Raw genomic sequence first — 7,120 nt, 5'->3', positions numbered from 1 at the left:
AAACTGAGGTGTTCGAATTTTTGATAAAAATTTTTCTAAGTCTCATGTTGGAACTGTGGCGGTCGAGCGAAATTTTTCCAAGTCCGAAGTCGAAACTGTAGCGTTCGAACGAAATTTTTCTAAGTCCGAAGTCGAAACTGTAGCGGTCGACCAAAATTTTTCTAAGTCCGATTCGAAACTGAGGCGTTCGACCGAAATTTTTCTAAGTCCAATTCGAAACTGTGGCGGTCGAGCGAAATTTTTCTAAGTCCGAAGTCGAAACTGTAGCGTTCGGCGCTCATTCGTCTAAGTCCGAAGTCGGAAGTGTAGCGGTTGATAAATTTACATTGACCAAAAGTCCCAGAAAAATCGAAATTAAATGCAAACGAACAAAAGTTACGGTCGAACTAACACCAAACAAGGGTGGCTGTGATAATTTCAAACCCCTAACTAAACGGGATCTAAAACCCTCTGGAAACTGAGGCGTTCGAAATTTTGATGAAAATTATTCTAAGTCCGAAGTCGGAACTGAGGTGTTCGGTCGAAATGCCGTAAAAACGTAAAAAATATTTTTTTCAAAACACCGTTAACGGCATTCGAGTCCTAATGACCCTTGAAATTGATCTGCGAAATCAGAATTTTAAAATTCCGTCTCTAAGTACCCAAACGGACTTTTGCACCGAGCGATCAGACCGATTTACCCGACCCCTCGCCCATAGCGAGCGGCCGGCGCGCTATGGGATTTCGACCGTTTCGCGCATCGAGTGATTCAGAGCTGAACGCTGCCGCGCTGGCATATATAGGGATAGTAGTGGTGGTATGTAGCAGCGGACAAAAGCGTACGATCGAAATGTGATTTTATGTGCGTCCGATTATCTTGTTACCTCTCGTACACCGCGACTTACCCGTAGTTGGGACGATGGCCGGAATGTGTACCCTGTGGACCCACCATCGTTTGAGGGATGACAAATCTTGCCATTGACCATGCACAGCGAGATTGCGGATGCGGCGAGCGTTTCTATGTTAGCGGTCCAAATGCAATCAAAGATTTTATGTGTTCGTGTCAGAACGACCAAAAATTAACAAATGCGTCAACTCACTAAAGTCCGAGCGAGAATTTTGAAATAAATAAAATTTCATAAACTCGTAACGTGTGAATATTTCTAAAGAGAAATCTCACAATAAACCGTCGCTTTCAATCTAGCGAAGAGTATGGAGAATGTTTGAACTTTTGCTTGTCGACGACGATATTTTTTCTTTACGATAAAATTTCAAGTCGATGTGCCCAAAAATCTCTAAATTTTGAACTGGGAAATTATTTCTTCGTCCGATGAATCGCATTGATCTCTGTTTTTGACGAAAAAAAGACGGATAAAATGCAGCATTCAATCAAGGATATAAAATAAAAGAAAAATTTTCCGTAAAAACTATATTACAATGGAGGATTATGTTTCTACTTTTCGTCCGATGAGTCGCAACAAAAATAAGTAATCCATCCGTCGTTGTTCGTTTAGTCGATCTGAATGCACTGTAAAAATTTATTAAAGTAAAATGTTACGTTTGCATTTCATGAATTTTGACAAACGTGTACCGAAATGTGTACAAATTATTTATTTCGACGACGACGACAACTTAGAACGGATGAATAAAATTAATTGTTGCAAGATTCAAACAAGGATGAAAAAGTCATAGAAAATTATTCCGTAACCATGATATTGGATTATTTTTTCTTCACTCTCTCCTCCGATGAGTCGCAACAAATAAAAATCCATAAATCAATTCATCCGTCGTTGTTCGTTTAGTCGATCTGAATGCACTGTAAAAATTTATTAAAGTAAAAATGTTACGTTGCATTTCATGAATTTTGACAAACGTGTACCCCGAAGTGTGTACAAATTATTTATTTCGACGACGACGACAACTTAGAACGGATGAATAAGAATAAAATTGTTGCAGGAGATTCAATCAAGGATGATGTGAAAAAAATGTCGAAAAATTTTCCATCCAGAAAGATCGCGTGGCGTTACGTCTCTTCTTACGAGGTTTTCGTTTCGCAGACACGCACACTTTCTTCAAAACAATAATAGGAAAGTGTTCAGTTTTTTATAAGAGCAGCAGGTGTCTTTCCGAAATTCTACGATTATTGTAGCTTATATGACTAGAAGGAAAGAAAGACTAAAACTCTCTTATTTTAAAACAAGAACGCAGTTCCCTGGTTGATCCTGCCAGTAGTCATATGCTTGTCTCAAAGATTAAGCCATGCATGTCTCAGTACAAGCCAAATTAAGGTGAAACCGCGAAAGGCTCATTAAATCAGTTATGGTTCCTTAGATCGTACCCACATTTACTTGGATAACTGTGGTAATTCTAGAGCTAATACATGCAAACAGAGCTCCAACCGGAAACGGAAGGAGCGCTTTTATTAGATCAAAACCAATCGGTGGCGGTCTCCGTCATCGTACAACTTGGTGACTCTGAATAACTTTACGCTGATCGCACGGTCTCGCACCGGCGACGCATCTTTCAAATGTCTGCCTTATCAACTGTCGATGGTAGGTTCTGCGCCTACCATGGTTGTAACGGGTAACGGGGAATCAGGGTTCGATTCCGGAGAGGGAGCCTGAGAAACGGCTACCACATCCAAGGAAGGCAGCAGGCGCGCAAATTACCCACTCCCGGCACGGGGAGGTAGTGACGAAAAATAACGATACGGGACTCATCCGAGGCCCCGTAATCGGAATGAGTACACTCTAAACCCTTTAACGAGGATCAATTGGAGGGCAAGTCTGGTGCCAGCAGCCGCGGTAATTCCAGCTCCAATAGCGTATATTAAAGTTGTTGCGGTTAAAAAGCTCGTAGTCGAATCTGTGTCCCGCGCCGCCGGTTCATCGTTCGCGGTGTCAACTGGCGTGCCGCGGGACGTCCTGCCGGTGGGCTTAGCTCGAGAGGGCGGCCCAACTCAATCCCGCCGCGGTGCTCTTCATTGAGTGTCGAGGTGGGCCGGCACGTTTACTTTGAACAAATTAGAGTGCTTAAAGCAGGCTAAAACTTCGCCTGAATACTGTGTGCATGGAATAATGGAATAGGACCTCGGTTCTATTTTGTTGGTTTTCGGAACCCCGAGGTAATGATTAATAGGAACGGATGGGGGCATTCGTATTGCGACGTTAGAGGTGAAATTCTTGGATCGTCGCAAGACGGACAGAAGCGAAAGCATTTGCCAAAAACGCTTTCATTGATCAAGAACGAAAGTTAGAGGTTCGAAGGCGATCAGATACCGCCCTAGTTCTAACCATAAACGATGCCAGCTAGCGATCCGCCGACGTTCTTCCGATGACTCGGCGGGCAGCTTCCGGGAAACCAAAGCTTTTGGGTTCCGGGGGAAGTATGGTTGCAAAGCTGAAACTTAAAGGAATTGACGGAAGGGCACCACCAGGAGTGGAGCCTGCGGCTTAATTTGACTCAACACGGGAAACCTCACCAGGCCCGGACACCGGAAGGATTGACAGATTGAGAGCTCTTTCTTGATTCGGTGGGTGGTGGTGCATGGCCGTTCTTAGTTGGTGGAGCGATTTGTCTGGTTAATTCCGATAACGAACGAGACTCTAGCCTGCTAAATAGGCGTATTTCGACATCCCAAAGGCCCGTCGATCCTGGGTTCGCCCGGTGGTCGTGCGCGGTTTTTACTGTCGGCGTACAAACAATTCTTCTTAGAGGGACAGGCGGCTTCTAGCCGCACGAGATTGAGCAATAACAGGTCTGTGATGCCCTTAGATGTTCTGGGCCGCACGCGCGCTACACTGAAGGAATCAGCGTGTCCTCCCTGACCGAGCGGTCCGGGTAACCCGCTGAACCTCCTTCGTGCTAGGGATTGGGGCTTGCAATTGTTCCCCATGAACGAGGAATTCCCAGTAAGCGTGAGTCATAAGCTCGCGTTGATTACGTCCCTGCCCTTTGTACACACCGCCCGTCGCTACTACCGATTGAATGATTTAGTGAGGTCTTCGGACCGGTACGCGATGGCGTTTCGACGTCGTCGATGTCGCTGGGAAGATGACCAAACTTGATCATTTAGAGGAAGTAAAAGTCGTAACAAGGTTTCCGTAGGTGAACCTGCGGAAGGATCATTAACGTGTCCTCGTACACACGAATTTTGACATATGTATAATTTATTATTATGCATTTTTATTTGATCGTGTCGATGTACACTTTATGTTTTTACAACACCGTCGTCGATGACATGGAGTCGACGGCACGATCTTTTGTCGTGCCGTTGCTTGTTTCTTTTTGAAACACCGTGTGTACGACGTTTTGAACTACGAATCGTACATATTCGGAAAAACAATAGCGTTACGCTGGCCCGCAGCGCCGGTCCTTGCGATCGAGTTTTTCACCTTTTTTGAACGAGAAAAACCGAATTCGCTCGGGCATACGGCTGTTTCTTCGGGTACCTAGATTTTTTGATTTTTTTTGTACTATCTCTCGATCTTTTCCAATGATGGAAAAAAGGAGGGACGCTTTCGGTTTTTCGACCGGATCGCGGAAAGTTGTGAACTCCACCGCGAAAGTCGAAAGACGTTAGAAGTCCTCTTTTTTCGGACACACGGAGAGGATGTAGCAGAGTAGTCGAGAAAGAAGAAAATCGCAGGTGTCGAATTAGGTTACGACTCCGTGGGTTTTAAATGATTTACGCCCGGCTACGGGACCGGCGAGAAACGCTCCCGATTTTACGATTCGCGTGAATGATGTTCGTCGTTAGACGCTTCAAAGAGTTTTTTGAAAGCGCCGTTAAACGAGCGATCACACACACATCACACCTTGCTTTTTTAATGTTTTTGGTAGATGTGGTAAAGTGATTTCGTTAGAAACGGTAAAATTCTCTTTACGGAGCGTACGACTGCACCATTTCAAAATTATATACACCGTCAATCGTCATTAAGTCACGATATAGAACGGTAAACTTGAGGATTTTATGTTAGACGCTCAGTCTGGCACGTCTATAGATTTTTTCGTCAAAATTCACGATCTGTCTTCGGTTTGGCGACGAAAAAATATAGAAAGAAAATTGAAACACGAACACAAAGACCGCCCGCGAAAATCTCTTTTCGCTTACGGCGGATACTAATTCGCTTTTTCATAACGAGTACGATGATGTAATGATGTGTTGATTCCGATCGATCAAAAACCGTCTCTTCGTCACACTTTTTAAAGTGCTTGACACACGCACACTAAATGAAAGACACAATAAAGGAAAACTACCGAAAATGTAGTTTATGAGAGAAAGCAGCATTATTTATTAAAATTATTGCTGAGAAAAAGGAAATTGGCAAATTCCTAATTAAAATCGTATCGAACATGTCCCATCTTCACACATACATGCTCGTACTTTGCGTGTAAAAGCGGAGACCGCGTGAAAAAGAAAAGTGCTTCTTTTTCGGTGCGCGGATACAAATTTGTGTTTGGGTTAATATTTTTTTTAATTTTTTCGTACGCGTAAAACTGAGACCGACGATCGCGTTCCCTTTCAGACGAGAAAGTACGGACGAAAGACAATTAAGAGCGAGAATCATAAATATCCATACCACAACACCGAAATTTTAGACGTGGCACGTTTCGGAACCACGAAGATCATTTTCGTTTCGGATGTACGCACGTACGCAAAAATTTTTGCAAGACGTGTATAGACAGCTGGACGATCGGCATGATCGGGGTTCTTGTGGAACGAGCGTTTAAATTTTAAAAAGATTACCCTGAACGGTGGATCACTTGGCTCGTGGGTCGATGAAGAACGCAGCTAATTGCGCGTCAACTTGTGAACTGCAGGACACATGAACATCGACATTTCGAACGCACATTGCGGTCCTCGGATATAATGTTCCCGGACCACTCCTGGCTGAGGGTCGTGTCAATTTCAAAGACTGCTCGGTTTTCGTTTTCGGACGAAAACGTCGGAGCGTGTTGGATGTGTTGCGACGCGTCGAATAGGTACTCATTAATGTACGTGATCGTCACTTACGTCACGATATAACGACGCACGCCTCGAACGTGTGCCGAGACGTTTACTCGAGCGTGTTTTTTCGTCAAAAAGGACGGGACGGGTATGCTTTGTATTTTTTTTTTACAAAGTCCGTCGGACGTCCACCTTGCGAATCATAAATACGAAAGTGTTTACGTCGGCACATGTTCTTGCGTGGTGTGTCGTAGAATCGTGTGTTTGTGTGCGTTTCTCGTGCAGCGAGTAAATTTGCGCGACATCTTAAGACGCGAAAGCGACCAACTACTACTTGTTGTAGTTGTTGGCTGGTCTTTCGGCGTAGCACGTCCTATTTCTTCAACATGTCGTCATTTAAAAAAAAAAATGGCGTTTTAAGGTTGAGAACGTTATAGACGGTCGTCGTGTCCGAGACGTGTAATGCAAATCGCGACAGACGTCAGATCGTAAGCGTTTCTGTAAACTTAGCCATTTTTTAAAAAGAAAAATGACGAACACGTATAGCAAGGAATGGGAGACGTGTCGTGATCGTCGAAATGACCGAATGAAAAATTTTTATTTTTCATATGCGACCTCAGAGCAGGTGAGACTACCCGCTGAATTTAAGCATATTACTAAGCGGAGGAAAAGAAACTAACTAGGATTCCCTCAGTAGCGGCGAGCGAACAGGGAGAAGCCCAGCACCGAATCCCGCGGCCGAAACCGGACGCCGGGAAATGTGGTGTTAGGGAGGATCCGTCATCCCGAGATCGTGCGGCGCGTCCAAGTCCATCTTGAACGGGGCCACAGCCCATAGAGGGTGCCAGGCCCGTAGCGACCGCTGCCGATAACGGGAGGATCTCTCCTCAGAGTCGGGTTGCTTGAGAGTGCAGCCCTAAGTGGGTGGTAAACTCCATCTAAGGCTAAATATGACCACGAGACCGATAGCGAACAAGTACCGTGAGGGAAAGTTGAAAAGAACTTTGAAGAGAGAGTTCAATAGTACGTGAAACCGTTCAGGGGTAAACCTGAGAAACCCGAAAGGTCGAAAGGGGAGATTCAGCGTGACTCGATGGCGGCGCTGGACGATCGTGTGACAGATGGCGTACGCGTCGTTTGCACCTTTCGTTTTGTCGATCTGCCGTCGAACGCGTGCACTTCTCCCCCTGT

General features: G+C 44.8%; 2 non-coding genes and 1 pseudogene across 2 annotated transcripts; all 3 read left to right on the top strand.

The window, feature by feature from the left end:
* Window positions 1-2,188: 2,188 nt before the first annotated feature.
* LOC148165655 (small subunit ribosomal RNA) lies at window positions 2,189-4,109 on the top strand. The gene has a single exon (XR_015771287.1). It is a non-coding gene; the product is annotated as a small subunit ribosomal RNA (ribosomal RNA).
* Window positions 4,110-5,725: 1,616 nt separating this feature from the next.
* Window positions 5,726-5,882, top strand: LOC148165654 (5.8S ribosomal RNA). Its single transcript, XR_015771285.1, has one exon. It is a non-coding gene; the product is annotated as a 5.8S ribosomal RNA (ribosomal RNA).
* Window positions 5,883-6,540: 658 nt separating this feature from the next.
* Window positions 6,541-7,120, top strand: part of LOC148165653 (large subunit ribosomal RNA) — a 4,573-nt pseudogene continuing 3,993 nt past the window's right edge.

The sequence above is a fragment of the Gnatocerus cornutus genome, unplaced genomic scaffold, assembly GCF_029298725.1.
Source record: "Gnatocerus cornutus isolate USDA-ARS CGAHR unplaced genomic scaffold, icGnaCorn1.1 ctg00000257.1, whole genome shotgun sequence".
NCBI lineage: Eukaryota > Metazoa > Arthropoda > Insecta > Coleoptera > Tenebrionidae > Gnatocerus > Gnatocerus cornutus.
Note: the sequence above shows the minus strand (reverse complement) of the source record. Positions and strands in the feature narration are given on the sequence as shown.